We start from the raw sequence: 18348 nt of genomic DNA, 5'->3' as shown, positions 1-18348 counted from the left end.
GAGAGGGAGAAGGAAGACATTGCAGATGAAGGATCTTAGGAGATCACCATAAACAGTTGTATACTAAGGAATTGGAAAACCTAGAAGAAAATCATATATCCCTGGTCTTAAACAGCCTCACACTGAATCTCAGTGAACTGTATAAGATATCTGAACAGTCCAGTAATGGACAAAGATGATGAATCGATAATTTCTCTCTTAAAGCAAAAAACTTAGAATCTGATGACCCCACTGCGAAATTCTACAGACCATTTCACTTACTCTGATATTCCATATTTGCTTTTAAATAGAATCTTGTCTTAGCAAGATCATATTAACTTTTAAAGAAAACCTAATATCATTTGATAACTAGAAAGTTTATTTCACTTACTACACACAGGGGAAAACAAGAAGCGTAGAATGCCATTAAGGTCTATAAAATTACCCATAGAAGTGCAAGGACAGGAACAGATCCATTGCTGTTGCTAGTTTGAGGCATTCCCCTGTATAAGACAATGGAAAGAGAATCCAACTGAGTGCTAGCTATGAATGAGTCACATAATAAATTCGAAAGAACTGGTTCATTCTTTTATTGATCAATAATTTTATACACTGACCTCAGGTACTCTGGTGGATCATACTCTGTATAGTTCTGAACAGCTGGAGGTAAACAGGTTTCACTGTGGTATCTACAGTGGGCATTTGATCTGAATGGCTCAATATTAAAATGTAAACATTGCTGGCAGAATTCTGGCAGAAGACTTTTGAATGAAGCAAGATGTCTTGGTGCACATCTGTCATCCCAATACTTGGGTGATGGAGGTAGAAGGATTTCAAGTTTGAAGCTGGCTGGTCTACATAGAAAGACTCTGTCTCAAGAAATCAAAATCAACCAGCCAAGCATGTTTTATATGCCCCAAAGGGAAAAAAAAATATCTACCAAGAGTTCTCTCTTTCTTTCCCCCCTCCCTTCCCCTCTTGATGTGTGTGCGTGTGCATGTTTTGGGGGATCTGACACAGGGTCCTGCAGCCTACCACTGATATTATAGCCTTAGCTCCACTGAGTGACATCTCCAGCCCTGTTTTTATTTTTTCCCTATTTTCCTTGAGCAGCTGGGATTGCAGATCAGTGCTGCCACCTCAAGCTTGTCTGAGAACTTCTTCTTATTGAATTTAGAGCTCTTCCAATTATTGAGGAGTCAATTCAGATATAAACCACAGATGAATACTGCCTAAGCAGTGTATTCTCCTGTTTAGTCAGAAAAAGCAAAGATACGCGGTGATAGGGAGGTGAAAGAGGAAAAGGATGGCCTGGTCCTGATCCTCAGCTAAGATAAGTTCAATTAGGCCATGTTTTTTTAAGGCACATTTTATTTTTCTTACCACATATACCTCAAGGCTATGAACCAATGGCATGTGACAAAGAATAAAAAACTTAGTGGCTTTTTTCCCTTTGGGGCATATTAAAAAATTATGTTCCACTCTTTGTTTGGCTGGTTGATTTTGGGAAATGCTTCAAGGAGAATTCCAGATAAGAACACATTTGCTAGATTAAGGAATCCTTACTTACATTCTCCACAGTATGCAAAGTTACTGGCCTTTATTCTACTTCTTCTTTGAGGGATGAAACGTCTTTGCTGGTGCTGCTTAAAAGTTGTCTATTAGACAACCAGTCCAGTGACCTGTCCTGTCTGCAGAAAGCCAGCTGAGATCTGTGGATCTGTCTCCAAGCAGGTGGGAATACAACTGCTTTCCTTTCAGTGCATTGGCTAGGAGCTCTCCCCTGCCAAGAACTGAACGCTTTAATTCTGTGATTCATCAAAGCTATTCCCTATACATGGTGTCAAATAACCTTTCTTTTCAGGAGGTCTAACCCAATAGCCTCTCAGACCTCAGGATGAAAGCAAGTGGCATGTACATGGTGTACAAGAAGAACAAAAGAGAAACGCATTCAAAGCCAAGCTCCACGTTACATAACGCCCTGTGTTAGAAAAATCCATGACCCATAAAACATTTACCTACTTTGTGGGGTTTAAATAAAGCAGAGTGGTGTTCCTTTTTAAAGAACTACTTTACAGTTATCTTTCTGTCAGAATTTCAATTATTCTATGACTCAGTGGGTATGTGTCTAGCTTTAAAAAAAAAACTCCTTTTTTATTATTTTGGATAAGAATGACGTTTTCACATGAAGTAAAGAACAAGTTTATATAACAATGCATTGCTACATCAAACACATACACTATTTCATGTTTGAAATAAAAAATTTTAAATGATATTTTAAGAATTGAGGCATACCCATAGGGGAAGGATATTTTGCTTGGCCCATCTATCTGAGTGTGCAGTACATTCCTGTCTAGAAACTGACTCAGGTCTGTGGCAAGGATGAGGGTCATCAACTTCACCTTTCTTGGGTGTTAGGATAAAGCCTATTCAATTAATATATACATGAGAGACATTTCCCTGGGTTTCATAAACCTTGTCTACAGACCCTGTTAGATTTTGTCTGCAGAAGCGCCTGGCTAGCTGCTCACACTGAAGAATTTCACCTTCTGCCGGGCACTCTAGAGACTATTTCTAGAACACTTGTACATCGGGTTCTTGTTCTGTCCTGTGGAGTATTTCAGAATGAGATACTTCCCCTGACCAAGTGCAAGTTCTGTGTGACTCTGCTCACCGAGTGGCACCGGATCCAAACAGGTCCCCGAAGGAGAGTTGAAGTCACAAAACAAGTGACCAAATGCCAATCATATATATGCATACTCTTGTGAACTTTGACAAAGATATAAAATTTCATTAAGTCACCAGGAAGTGGTGGCACACGCCTTTAATCCCAGCACTTGGGAGACAGAGGCAGGCAGATTTCTGAGTCCAAGGCCAGCCTGGTCTACAGAGTGAGCTCCAGGACAGCCAGGGCTACACAGAGAAACCCTGTCTCTAAAACTAAAACTTAAAAAAAAATAATTAAGTCAATAAAGTTTGAGTATTTATGTCTAGTTGTTTTACTAGTGGCTCTCAATGCATTACCCATTGCCTGTTCTTCTATCTTTGCCTCCCCTTTCTTGTTCCTATTGTTTTACAGCGTGTGTGTTTGTGTGTGTGTGTGTGTGTGTGTATGTGTGTATGTGTGTGTGTTAGCCTAGAGGTTCATGCTGAGTGTCTCCCCTTATCTCTCTGTTCAGTTACACTGATAGATAGTGAGCTCTGGGAATCCACCAGTCTCTGCATCCCCGGGGTTAGACTTACAGTTGTATGCCACTGTGCCTAACTCTTAAGTGGGTTCTGTGGATCTGACTCAGGTTCAAATATCTTCATAGTAAGCACTTTACCCATGGAATCATCTCCCTGGCCTGTAGTTCTTTCTTCATGACTAAATTAAGGCGTCTGTAGGTAGACGTACGATTACAGCCTTCACTGTGTTGAAATGGCAATCAGACTTGATTAATTAGGAGAAAAAGGTTAACCAATTCAACTTTCTAAAAAGCTTACAATTTAAATACTGAAGATAATTCTTGTTGAACAACCATTTGAATGGATAGTAACATAGACCATCTGATTCCCATGTGATTAATTCTCTCTGGGAACTTCGGCAAATACGGTTATCTCCACACTGATGACCCAGCAGAAGTGTACATGACAACTCTTTGCTGATACACATTAACACCAGTGTACACAGACTTGCAGATCAATATTAGCCAGAGCACTCAGCTGACCCTGACTGGCCGTAGAGCTTCTGGACATTGTAGTCTGCTGTCAAGCTGCTGGGAAAGACATCAGAATAGCGCATGACTGGCTGAGACTTTCAAAAGAATTCAAGTTTCAAGAGTGCTCTAAAGAGCAAACAACCCTCCCAGCTAAAGTTCAGGTCTGACCTTTCTTCAGACCTTGTAACTATATTCTTTCAGCTCTGGTGTGGTAGTTAACCCTTTCTCCTCCTGACTTCTTCCCCATAGATAGTAGCTCTGAAACTGAATTCAGGGGAACCCCATTCCAAGGCTACTTAAAATAAAAATGGACCCTGTGCAACTCATTCTGGATTGAACCAGAAAAACTTAATTTGAGTGTGCTTTGCAAATTGTGTTTTGACATAGGAATTTGCTTTCATTTGAGAGTGTGGAAGCCCCCATGGACCTTACAGGTTTCATACCATAGAGTTAGGTTTCATAAAAAGGCCACATCAACTCCTAGTTTTAGCCTCACAAACGCCCAGTGCTGTCCTTATCTGAATCCACAGCACATCACTTCCTGAGCCCCCATACACAGGCCCACGCACATTCTACCATCTTTGCTTGGTGGATGTCTCATACACACCTCCTCGGAGTATTCCTGGAATAAACCACATCACCCTGCCTACTCTTCCTTCCTAATTGATGACATCACCATCTCCCTGATGATTCAGCACAATGCCCTGGACCACACTGAACTCTCTTATCTTCTTTCCCCGCATTCAGTCAGTCCTGTTTGTAAGCTGTTGTAATTTCCTTCTAAATGACCTTCTCCGTCTCCATCCCTACTGCCCCTGGCTTGGTGTGGGATCTGCCCATGAATCTTCACCCACCATTACAAGACTCCAATCAACTCTCATAGCAATCTAAGGGATGGCTGCCCTGACCATTCTCTAGACTATAGTTGAAATCATAGCAGTTGCTACTCGGTTGCAACTTTATAGCTAACAAACTACTTTCTTGTACATTTTCACACTTAAATCTCATAATATTCTATTTTAAGCTTTCTTTTTAATAAGATACTTTGTTAATTTTTGAGATTTTCATTTAATGTTTTGATCATATTCACCTCTACCCCTCCCCCATAACCCTGGCCCCAGACCCTCAGCACACACCTCCCCCATCCTCCCCCACTCCAGCTACTAGTTGTTCTCTTGCTCTCTTTTTAAAAATAACCTACCAAGTCAATTTGTGCCAGGCCTCCGCTGGAATGCGGCCTGCCTACCAGGGGCCTCCCTGATTCTCCCTCCTCTGCAGATAGGAGTGAGAACTCATGAGCTCTGTGCTACAATATCTGCTGGCTTGGTCTTGGGCAGGTCTTGTACAGGCAGCCACAGTGCTGTGAGTTCATCAATATAGATCCTGTCATGTCCAGAAAACACTGTTTTGCTCTGGTCCTCCTCAGCTTTCAGCTCTTGTGGTCCCTGAGACATTGTAGAGGAAGAGTGTGATACGGATGTAACATTTGTGGCCGAGCACTCCACTGGCTGATGCTTATTCTCTGCACTTTGACCAGCTGTGGGTGTCTGCATTAACTATTGTTTCCGATGAGGTCTCAGTGCTGTGCTAATCTGTGAATACAGAGGATGGAATTTAAGGAAAGATAGACACTGTGTTTTAGCAGAATAATAGCATCAGGTTCACTCCAGGAGCCTGTGAGATCCCAACCCTGGGGTGTTTGTTGGCCAGTAAATCTTACAACATTCTAACAAGAAGATAATGTCATTATTCTAATTTAGAACAGGAAACGGAGCCTTAAATTATCATATTGACCAAATAGTCTTGCGAAAATACAAAGAGCTGAGATGTGAATCCGATTCTGAAGACCCTGTGTGTGTGGACAACACTGAGCCACACCACCAAGTATGTATCACCACTGTCTTCAGAAATCCAATGCTTTCAGTCTGGAGGAAATTTTATAACTGTGTCTTAGAGCTTCTCCCTGGCTTCAGGGTACAGCTTGAGGCAGAGCTTTCATTCTAGGGTGAAACCTTGGTTCAGTTACACGAGCTCTCTTAGCCTCAGCTTCTTAATCTGCAGAGTAAAGCTAGCAATGTACTGTAACTCAGGGTCCTGGGCCTTGACAAGAGAGTGCACATGATGATCTTCTGCACTTTGCCTGTGTTCAAGGGCTTAGTACTGTTGGGTGTTGGTAACAATTTAAAAGTCTCATTGTGCTGGCTATTTTAAGTCATCCGAGAGGATGGAAAGTCAATTGAGAAAATGCCTCCATAAGGTTGGGCTGTAAGGCAAGCTTGCAAGGGCAGCACTTTTCAACCTGTGGGCATACATCTTTGAGGGTCGCATATCAGATATATTGTAAATCAGACATTTTCATTATAATTTATAACAGTAGCAAAATTACAATTATGAAGTAGCAACAAAATAATCTTGTACTTGGGGTCACTACAACCTGAGGAACTGTATTAAAGGGTTGCAGCATTAGGAAGGTTGAGAACCATCGTAGTAGCACATTTTCTGATTAGTGATTGATGTGAGAGGCCATGTCATACCTGAGCTCGTGCTCCTGGGTTCTATAAGAGCAGGCTTGGGATGGAGAGATGGTTAAGAGCACTGACTGCTCTTCAGGAGGACCTGAGTTCAATCCTCAGCAACCACGTGGTGGCTCATGACCATTTGTAATAGAATCCAGCACCCTCTTCTGGAGTGTCTGAAGATAGCAGTAGTGTACTCATACATAAAATAAATAAATGTTTTAAAAAAACATTTCTAAGTTCATTTTAAAAAAGAAGAAGAGGAAGAAGAAGAAGAAGAAGAAGAAGAAGAAGAAGAAGAAGAAGAAGAAGAAGAAGAAGAAGAAAGAGTAGGCTGAGCAGGTCATGAGGAGCAAGCCAGTAAGCAGCACTCCTTTATGGCCTCTGCATCAGCTCCTGCCTCCTGGTTTCAGTTCCTGCCTTGGCATTCCTCAATAGACTCAGGATGTGTTAAGTTAAATAAACCCGTTCTTCCTCAAGCTACATTTGGTCACCACACTGTTTCGTCACGGCAGCAGTAGCCCCAGCTAAGAGGCTCATCTTACCCAATGTTCTTTCCCTCTTCTATCCAGAAGCAGACCAGATCACTATCTGTTACTTTCTCTATGAAGCCTTAAAAATATCAGTTGATGACCAAGTCTTCCCCATAGCACTCTAAGTATCTGCCTCTATAGTGAGATACATGGCTAGATAATAGTGTCCTTACGATCAGCATGAAGTTTCTTCTCAGGCTGGTCAATAGCTCTTCAAGAAAATCCCTTCTCATAACAGATTCTAATTGTTCTGCAAATTCTTCTAGTCTGGTTCTTTCTCATTCATCACGTCTTTGCACTGCCTCTCCCCGACTCCTCCCACTTCTGGCTTCACATTTGTCCTTGAGGCTCTTTCTTGCTCCAGCTTGCCAGCCCTGCTGCCTGACTCCATCTGGGGACAGTTATCAGACCTCAGCCCCAAGCCAGGATTGTGTCCCCAGGCAAGGCTATTATTGCCTTGCTTTCTCTGGCATCTGACCTCAGCTCTGCTCATAGCTTTTTCGGTGCTGACAATACCCAAGGACTGACCAACAATGGTTCTAATAAGATGATCATAGCTCATATCATCCTGCTGTCTGTTATTCACCTTTCTTGTCTGATGAACTTTTCCAGGGCGTAGAGACCTTGTCCTTGTTATTAGTAGATCCTCCATAGCACCCGGTTTAGAATAAGCTTGTACTGAATGATCATTGATTGGATATATTACTCCATCCCAACCTGGTAACATTGGGTCCTCTGGCACTGTCAGTTCTCTGTCTGACAGGGAGGAATTTCATGGGACATGCACTTCCTCTTCTATTACACAGCCAGGTTCAGATAAATGGGAAGAGCAGATAGCAATGATTCTGTATGAGTTTTAGAATTTTCACCAGAATGTGAAAGCATCTTATCGTCTCACCTATGAAATGCTTTTTCTTACCCTTTTCCATGTATGCCATTTCTATAAACTTGAACATTATCAACATCCTTTATTCATGTTACTTCATTTATATATTTTCAGAATTAAGGCTCTGCATTTTACCAAAATGGTTTGTTAATATTAATCTCCTACTCTTGTCTATTAGTTCCCTGAAGGAAATCTTTTCTGATTTTTTCTCTGTCTGTGTTTGTGTGTGAGTGTGCTTGTGAGTGTGTGAATGTATTTGTGTATGTCTGAGTGTGTGACCTTGTTGTGCTTCCTATTACAAAGCATATATTACAAAAGAGTGATTAAGTTGAAAGACACATAAGACTATTCGATAATCTCATTTTCTGTTTGATTCCACTACCATGGCTATCATTGAATACATTTCCCTTAGTAACTAGTCCTTAATTATTTTTGGCTATAAAATAATAGAGATACTTAAGTGATAACATCTCATTTTACTTCTGAATGGCTGTGGCCTGTGGTTCTGAGACTGAATTTAAGACCTTAGTGTCTCCTTGTCTCTGATGATCTCATAATTAGTCTAAAGGATTTTATTTTAAAATCCTTAAACTAAGGATTAAAAAAAATCCTTAGTAAATTTTTATTTTACTAAGAGAAAAATGCACTTTGAAATTATTCATTATTAAAATATACAAGGTCAAACCACTTCTCTTGTCCCTATCATTTAAAGACATGCACTCTAGGGAAATATACATTATCACCTCAATGAGATACTACCCGGCTCTCTACTAGACAAATTACTCTTGATGTTGAGGGACACTACTGGACATCATTGTAGACCAGGCTGGCCTTGAACTCAGAAATCCATCTGCCTCTGCCTCCCAATTGCTGGGGTTAAAGTCATGCGCCACCACTGCCTGGCTGACAAATATTCTTGATGTTGAGGGACACTATTGGGCATCATTGTTGGGATGTAATTTGGTATAAACTTTACAGGAAGCTATTTGATAGTTTGTGTCACCTTACTTAAAATACATCTTTTTTTCCAACAATGGAATGACATTTATTATAACAATAAAGAATGTAAGCTGCGCAGTGGTGGCGCACGTCTTTAATCCCAGCGCTTCGGAGGCAGAGGCAGGCTGATTTCTGAGTTTGAGGCCAGCCTGGTCTACAGAGTGAGTTCCAGGACAGCCAGGGCTATACAGAGAAACCCTGTCTCAAAAAACCAAAAAGAAAGAAAGAAAGAAAGAAAGAAAGAAAGAAAGAAAGAAAGAAAGAAAGAAAGAAAGAGAGAAAGAAAGAAAGAAAGAGAGAAAGCAAGCATACTATATAACATAAAATATAATACATTAAATGAAAAATGATTTGTAATTAATATATAATAAAATGGAAAAAGCAAAAGAAATGCTTTGTAATAAGATTTCCTGAACTGTGGGTAAATGGGAGCAGGAAACACTCAAACAGCACGAGCTGGGTCCCGTGAGGAGCACATGCTGGGTCCCGTGAGGAGCACATGCTGGGTCCCGTGAGGAGCACATGCTGGGTCCCGTGAGGAGCACGAGCTGGGTCCCGTGAAGAGCACGAGCTGGGTCCCGTGAAGAGCACGAGCTGGGTCCCGTGAGGAGCACGAGCTGGGTCCCGTGAAGAGCATGAGCTGGGTCCCGTAAAGAGCACGAGCTGGGTCCTGTGAAGAGCTCATTCAAGGGTCAAGTCCATAATCTAAATGCATCACTTTGGGTGTCTCTGCTGGCTAATGTATGGTGGCATGGTCAATACCTTTTTGAAGAATTCTCATTTCTGCACAAACCAGAAGATTCAAGCACATTCTGTCAAAAGCTATAAGTACTGTGGAAAAAATAATTTTCAGTTTACTAATCAGGAAAGAAGATCAGAAATAGAAGCCAAATGTAGTTCTGAGGGTTCAAGTCTCCAGTTACCGAAAAAAATCACAGGCAGGAATATAGCTTGACCAGTACACATGCTGCCTCAGCCATTATCCTCCTCAGCAGTTGGTTCTGTAGAACATGGCAACATTTAGTAGCACGGGATAAGGAGGTTGTTCTGTTTAAAAATATATCTTTTTAAAATGCATATGCCAGGGCTGGAGAGATGGTTCAGTGGTTAAGAGCTCAGACTGTTCTTCCAGAGGTCCTAAGTTCAATTCCCAGCATCCACATGATGGTTCACAACCATCTGTAATGGGATCTGACACCCTCTTCTGGTGTGTCTGAAGAGAGCGACAGTGTACTCACATATATAAAATAAATAAATAGATCTTTAAAATGTATATGCCTTTTCAGTTCTTCTAAATATTCTCATAAGTATATAATTGATATAAGTGTAAAGTTTTAGCTAAATGGTTGTTCTCAGACTTTGGTAAAGGAAATAGACTCATCAAATATTTGTGAATTGGAGACTAGGAAGATGGCTCAATTGATAAAGTGCTTGGGAGGCAAGCATAAGGACTGACCTCAGATGCTGAGCACTCACATAAGAAGCCAACATAGCATCATGTGGCTGTAATCCCAGCGCAGAGGAGGCAAGGCCCATGGGGTCTGTAAGCCTGCCTGGTATAGCTCAGTGCCCAGCGCAGCGAATGACTCTGTCTTAAAAACAAGGTGGGAAGTGATTGAGGAAGACACGAGCCTCCATACACAGGCACATATGTGCATGCTGATACCATACAACATACATGCAAGTGCATGTTTGCACACATACACACACAAACAGAGAGAGAGAGAGAGAGAGAGAGAGAGAGAGAGAGAGAGAGAGAAAGAGAGAGAGAGAGAGAGAGATATTATGAATTGAACAAAGTAGCATTTCTTAAATAAAGGGCAACACATATTTGGGGTTACTGTTCTCTAAATAGGGTAATAGGGTGTGCTTGGTATAAAATAAAGAAGAGAAAGGACCAATGGAGCTGAAGGGTTTGCAGCCCCTTAGGACGAACAACAATATGAACTAACTAATACCCTCAGAGCTCCCAGGGACTAAACCACCAACCAAAGAGTACACATGGTGGGACTGCTTGCTCTGGCAGCACGTGTATAGTAGAGGATTGCAAAGTCAGTCATCAATGGGAGGAGAGGCCCTTGGCCCTGTGAAGGTTCTGTGCCCCAGTGTAGGGGAATGCCAGGGCCAGGAAGTGGGAGAGGGTGGGGTGGCAAGCAGGGGGAAGGGGGAGGCAACAGGGATTTGTTCTTGTTTTTTTTTTTTTTGTCTGTTTTTTTTGTTTGTTTGTTTTGTTTTGTTTTTTGAGGGGAAACTGGGAAAGGAGAAATCATTTGACATGTAAATAAAGAAAATATCTAATAAAAAAATAGAGAAGAGATGTGCAAACACTTCTGGTGGAAGGGTTGTTTTAGGAAGGACCACTTTCCTGCATCCTTTCCTCAGCTCCATTTATAGGACAAACCAGAGTCAATGGGAAATCTCATAATTTGAGTCACAGGTCTGAAGAGGAACTTGGAAGGGGAGAAACCGAGGGAGATAACAAGGGGTAAAAAGGCAGATGGTGAGAAAGGAGGCCAGGGGAGAGGCTCTTTTAGATGTATCAGAGTAGGCTGGTCCAGGAGCCCAAGGAGACTCTCTTGTGCCACCTTCTGAGAACCTCATGTAAATGCACCAGATAGATCTTGTTCTCGTGGACTGTACTTCTGCACTTTTAAATGGTTAGTATACAGCAAGAGTTGCCTAGGAAACTAATAGGTTAGTGCCCAGTGCAATTGGCATCAATGAGGCTTCATCTAGAAGCTGATGGAAACAGATGCAGAGACCCACAGACAAACATTAGGCAGAGCTTGGAGAGTCCTGTAGAGGCCAGGAAGGAAGGATTGTAGGAGCCAGAGGGGTTAAGAACACCACAAGAAAACCTACGGAATCAACTAACCTGGGTCCATAAGAGCTAACAGAGGCTGAACTGACCACCAGGGAGCCTGCATGGGACTGACCTAAGCCCTCTGCAGTTGTGTACCATTGCGTACCTTGGTCTTCATGTGTGACTCCTTCCTAACAGTGGAAGCAGGGGTTGTCTCTGACTCTTGTGCCTGTCTTTGGGAACCTTTTCCTCAGTCTGGGTTGCCTCAGTCAGCCTTATTACAAGTGGAGGTGCCTAGTTTTACTGCAACTTGATATGTCATGTTTGGCTGATATCCATGGGAAGCCTGCCCTTTTCTGACTAAAAATGAAGGGTTGGGGAAAAGGAGAGATGGGAGGGGAGGCACTAGGAGGAAAGGAAAGGTGGAAAACTGTGGTTGGGATGTAAAAAAATAATTAAAGAGTTTGGAGTTGCAAACAATGAAAAGATACAGTATTAGAAGATAGTTTTAGTAAATGTTTAATACTTGTTAATATGAAGAGATATTTATGCACTGTATGTATTTGAATGAAAGATGCAAGAAACAAAAAAGTGCACAGTAACCTTTTACTATAAAAAACCAACACACACACACACACACACACACACACACACACACATACACACACACACACAGACAAGCTGTGGAGTGAGATACTTTAAGAAAGTGATAGAATTCTAGGCACTTGATTTAGATATTATTCAACAGCACATAGACAAAACCCCCTCATACACTCCTCATTCCCATAGAGAAATATGTGGCATGAAAATCTATCAATATCAGTTAATTGAGCCAGGTGGTGGTGGCACACGTCTTTAATCCCAGCACTTGGGAGGCAGAGGCAGGCAGATTTCTGAGTTCAAGCCCAGCCTGGTCTTCAGAGTGAGTTCCAGGACAGCCAGGGCTACACAGAGAAACTCTGTCTTGAAACAAACAAACAATCAGTTAATTGGGTCATATTAAGTTAATCTGATATAAAGCCTGTACCAAATACTGTTCTCATGCTAGAGATATAATGGTGTGAGCGTCTAAGCAGGCATGACCTCTGCCCTGAGGTGTCAGTCCTTCTGAGGGGCAGACAGCAGGTTCAGGCTGACACAGTGATAAATGTAGTGAGGAAGCCATGATGATGGAGAAACAAGACCCATGGTCTGGTCCCAAGAGTCAGTGATGGCAGCCTTTGGGGGAAACCTGAGTTCACAGATAAAAGGCAGGTCAAGCACTTGAAGCTAGAGAGTCTCCTCCAAAAGATCCTGATGGTTTGGAACCTTCCAGAAGTAAGGTCAGCTGGGGAAACAGACGGCACACTGCTGGATGACTGTTGATTCTCTGCCTGCAGGGTTTAGAGTTTGAATGAATGGGATAGTGAGGAGAGGGAAGGGTGGAGAGGGAGTATTTGGACTTGACCTTGAATCATCTCTCAGAGATCATCACCAATGGTTCAAGGGTTCAATAAATGAGTTAACCTTAGTGTCTACTCTGTAGGAAGAAACCATTATTTAGTCACTTAAGGGGGTGGGGGATTGAAGAAATGACTCAGAGGTTAAGAGCACTGACTGCTCTTCCAGAGGTTCTGAGTTCAATTCCCAGCTCACAACCATCTGTAATGGGATACAAATGCCCTCTTCTGGTGCATCTGAAGACAGTGTACTCACATAAAATAAATAAATAAATACAGAAAGAAAGAGTAAAATCTTTACAATTAAAACAAACAAACAAACAAAGTCATAATAAGCAGAGTCTTGCTATGCAGCTTAGTCTGGCCTTTAAGTTCCAGACCTTCATAGGCTTCATTCTTCTGGGAAAATATGTAACATAAAAACGAAATAAATGTTTCTGTACATACTAATTGGTTTAAAATCAATCTCTGAAGGATAGTCAATCATGTGAAATATGCTTTTTCCTTAGCATTTTAAAAGCAGACATATGTATCACATAATCCCATTATGCAAAAGAGTGTAGATAAGGCATATGTTATACAAAATATAAAGAAAACTGTTTGGGGAAATATGCTAAGCCAAAATGTAATCATGGGTATCTAAAGAGATGACTTTTTTTTTGTACATTTCTGTATTTCCTAAAACTTCTACAAAGAATAAATATTATTTACTATACAACATTTAATTAAAGGACATTTAAAGGTATATGAACTGTATTTAGGGACAGAATACAGTTAAAAGTTGATAACTCTTCTCATGATGAAGAGGCATGAACTCTTCTGAAGGAATCACCAGACTTGGTGCTACAGCTTAGATCAGATTCCAGATTCTTTGAGATTTAATTTTTTCTCTCCTAATGATCCAAATGGTAGTTTTTTTCCTACTGACAATACAACATAATTCTCCTTATTCCCAGCTACACCTTACCCGTGTAACTAATATATGCACACATTTGCATATAGAACCATGTTATTTGTATATGACTTAGCCATCTAAGCCTGTGGTTCTCAACCTGTGAGTCTCAACCTTTGGGGTCCTCATATCAGCTATTCTACATGCCATATATTTACATTAACATTCATAACAGTAACAAAATTACAGTGACAAAGTAGCAAGGAAATAATTTTATGCTTGGGGATCATCAAAACATGAGGAACTATATTAAAAGGTCATAACGTTAAGAAGGTTGAGAATCAATGCTCAGTCCAAGCCATGTTTAGAAGAATTGTGAGCCATACTGGCTGCATTTGTTGAGTAAACAACTTACATTGGATCAGTCCTGAGGGAACTTTCCAGGGAGGTGCATGCAAGTGACCTTGAGCCTTCTACAGTACTGGTTTCCAGAGTCACTAATAAAAGAGGTAAGCGACCACTGTGTGGACCCAATAACCCTGCTGACTTAAGATATTGCTCCCTCTTTGTAGAACTTAACAGTATCTTAATAGGAGAGTGAGGACTAATCTTTGAATACTAATAATGTTAATCTTTACAAAGGAGCCTGAACCTGGATAGTAGGAGAGCTGAGGTTGGTTTTCTGTTTGAGGTATATCTGGAGGGAACTTTTGATGATCAATGCAAAGGCTATTTTGGAAGGAAATGATTCTGCAGAGAGGGAAGTAGGTAAAGCAGAGAGAGCGGGGATTTTAATGGCAAGGGGTGAGGATGCTATGCCCACGCAGTGCCATTTGCCTCTTCCTACAATTTATTCTTCTCTCATAGATCTGGACCAGACTTTCCCTTCTCTCCACTCTTCCCTGTACCCCCCATCTGTTTCTCTCCCCCAGACCCACTCCTCCTCTGTTTCCCTTCAGAAAAGATCAGGCCTCCCAGCGATATGAACTGAACATGGCATATCAAGTCAAGACTAGACACATACCCTCATATCAAGTGGGATAAGGCAACCCAGGAGGAGGAAAAACATCCCAAGTGGAGGCAAAAAAAGTCAGAGACACCCCCACTCCCACTGTTAGGAGTCCCACAAGAATACCAAGCTATAGAACCATAACATATATATGCAAAGGACCTAGCCAAGACCCATGTAGGCTCTATGATTGTTGCTTCATTCTCTGTGAGCCCCTGTGAGCCCTGCTCAGTTGATTCTATGGACCATGTTCTCCTGGTATCCTCCACCCATCTGGCTCCAACAACCCCTCCTTCTCCACTTTGACAGGGTTTCCTGAGGTCTGCCTAATGTTTGGTTAAGGGTCTCTGCATCAATTGCTGAATGAAGCCTCTCTATGACCATTGGGCTAGGCACTTATCTGTGAGTCTGACAGAGTATCATTACTTTCCTACAAGTTAAACCCTTCAACTCAACCTTCAACAATATTCAATCTAGGGATCAACACTGGGTTTTAATCAGGAGCTGGTTATCTCTGGTGTTAGCTGGTCTTGCTGTCTTTGACTGTGTCTTGTCCCTTCTGCTAGCCTGGGTGTCAGTACTCCTGGGAGACCAGTTCTCTCCGGGAAGAATTTGGTTATGGAGAGCTATGGCACAGGATCAGCTCCAGGCACAGATCCTGTCCCAGGCTGCTCCTCGGTTCCTGTTTCCTGAGATCTCCATAATAGTTTTTCTTAATATGAAGGTTTCAATCTTGCTATAAACTCTAAGAAAATATAGTAAGCTTCATAATCTTTGGGATTATATTCCCTTGTAGATATTTCAAGTTGCAACATTAAGATATATAACTAATTATTAATGTAAGATTTAGGAGATAGCATTGGAAAAGGGGCATTACTCAATATAATAATACTCCATAATAGCCTATTTTAATGTAAGTGGGCATTGCATTAAAATGAGTTGAAAGAGATTCTATAAGCATTAGAGAATGTGCTCTTCTGTGATCTGAGGCCAGACTTATGCTGTGACTCTCTTCTTCAGTAGATGGCAGTATTCGTGTTCAATTCAAAACCTGGGTTAGAAAGAGCAGGGACAGAGTGTGATGGTTGGCTGAGCTGCCCAACCCTCTGACACAATAAGGAAAGAACCAGTGAAGTGAGGGTTGACTGGTGGGGAAGCCAAAGGCTAGAGGGCAGCCAGTTTCTGAGGATCGGTAGTCCAGAAAGCACACACCTTCCTCTCCTCCTCTCCTCCTCCTCCTCCTCCTCCTCCTCCTCCTCCTCCTCCTCCTCCTCCTCCTCCTCTTTTTTTTAGAAAAGCCCAGACCAGTCCTGAAAAGCTCAGTCTGCTCTCCACTGCCACCTGCTGTTGATTGTGGGGATGTCTCCACAATGGCCAGATGGAAAGTTTAAGGTGACTTCATGTAGAGATGAGAAAGCACATCTGTTGTAACAGTGCTGACAACACATGATAGACTTTTTAAACTGTTCCCATCTTGGTGGCATCCTGGCGGGACTCTCTGGTTTTATTCTGCACTCTCATGCTCACTAAAGAGGCTGAGCACATCCCCACACACTTAGGCAGAGTACTTACATATCCCCCATTCAGATCTCACCACACACTTCAAACCTGCACTAAGTGACCCATGATACCTACTACAGTGTAAGTGAAATGTAAATAGTTGTTAGAGTGTATTCTTTAGGAAACAAGAAAGAGGGAAAAGGTGTTTCCGTTTATATGTATTCAGTTTGGATACACAAAATAAATTTTGACACATAGCTAAGTCTTTGGATCTCAGATTTTGGAGGGCTGACTATTTATTTGAAGATAGGAGAGGTGTGTTGGTTTCACTCACCCTGGGGAAAAAAAACCTGAGAATGCTCAAAGGAAAGATTGGTTGATTTCGCTTTCAGCAGTGTTATTTCACAGTTGGCTGGAATCACTGTTTGGCTGATGGGGCAAAACATCATGGTGGGGGCATGCAATGGCAGGGAAGCTGCTCACCTCACGGCCACTAGGAAGCTGAGACAGTAGGCACTCACCTTCAGAAGCACCCCTCCCAATAAAAACCGTTTCCTAATAACCCATTCTGTATGAATTCATCAATGGATAATAGTCGACTTGCGTGATCCAGTCACCTCTCATTAGCATCACTACCTGAGAATCAAGATTTCAATACCTGGGCTTTTGGGAGTCATAGTTCATATCCAATTCAGCTAGGAAACTTAGCTTGGCGAACTCTACATGTGCTTGAAATGAGATGTGATGTAGGGATCTTTTATCCTTTCTTTCAACCTCATCTTCCCAAACCGGAGACTGTCCTGTGTTCCTTTGTGTGCTGGACAGCTGGGTACATCTATGAGGGTAACACATGAGCATTCTACCATCAGGTTCTAGAAACAGAAGGCAGTGTGCCAAACCACACGGGAAAGCACCTTTGGCAGGCATGAGGGGAGTTACAGCTTCACTTGGGAATCCTAAGGAAAAGGCAGTGCAAGGCAGGGGAGTTGGTTTAGGACAGCGTAATCTGAACAGTTTCAGAGTGTAAGCCACCTGGAGAGCCCTCGTTTCCCGGCCCCAGGATGATGCCTCCTAAAGTGGGGCTTAGGGTGAATTAGTCTGTATAATATACCCCAGGCATGCTTCTACCTAACCTCTCTAGTTCTAAGAACTGGCTCTAGGCTGGCTCTAGGAGGAGCAGGATCTCCCAGCAAGAAAGTTTAAGGAGCTGAAACATCATAGTACCACAAAAAACAAACAAACAAAAAAAAAAACAAAGAAACAAAAAAACCAAAAAACCAGTATGTCTTTTCTATTCAAATTACCTCTGCCATTTATACAATCATTCTATAAGTTCTGTAGTTCTGTTCCTCTAGAGAACAAAGATTAATACACTAGGCAAGTCTTCAACCACTGAGCTACCTCACCCCGACTCCGGTTGTATAGTAACATAAATTCTTAGTATATTAATTACTCTTTGGGAAACCCCAAGTAGTGAGCCCAAAATACTGTATCTGATAAAGATGTAGCAGTTTTCCTAGTAAGTGAAAAACCCCTCATTTGAACTCCCAGCTGTTTCTGGCAGACCTGGCGCATGCTCATTAAGCTCCCTGCTTCCTGTTCTGGGATGTGGACTCGCCCTTACGGGGAAACAGACACAGGCTTCCTGTTTGAAAGCACTGAGTTAGAAGTCATCATGGCCTGTGAGGTCCCCAGCCCGGTTTTCTGCAATGGCAGCAGCCTGTTTCTATAAGTGTTTTAGGGATTGCCAATGAGAAGGATACTAAGTACACAGAAGTTTAAAGGAGCCCTCTAGCGTTTGTGGAGTGGTATGAGTGGAAGATATAGCCAGGGCTGCTAGAAAATGGCTGAAAGTGTTAAAGATGCTACAGAAATAAACAAAAGGAAACAAACCCACACTGGAGCAGAGCACAGGACTTAAAAAGTGCGTGTCTTAGTCAGGGTTTCTTTTGCTGCAATGAAACGCCATGACCAAGAAGCAAGTTGGGGAGGAAAGGTTTTATTAGCGTATGCTTCCACATTGCTGTTTGCCGCCAAAGGACTGGAACTCATACAGGGTGGGAACTCACACAGGGCGGGGAAACTGGAGGC

The sequence above is a fragment of the Mastomys coucha genome, unplaced genomic scaffold (genome assembly GCF_008632895.1).
Source record: "Mastomys coucha isolate ucsf_1 unplaced genomic scaffold, UCSF_Mcou_1 pScaffold14, whole genome shotgun sequence".
Classification (NCBI taxonomy): Eukaryota; Metazoa; Chordata; class Mammalia; order Rodentia; family Muridae; genus Mastomys; species Mastomys coucha.
This window is presented reverse-complemented; position numbering follows the sequence as displayed.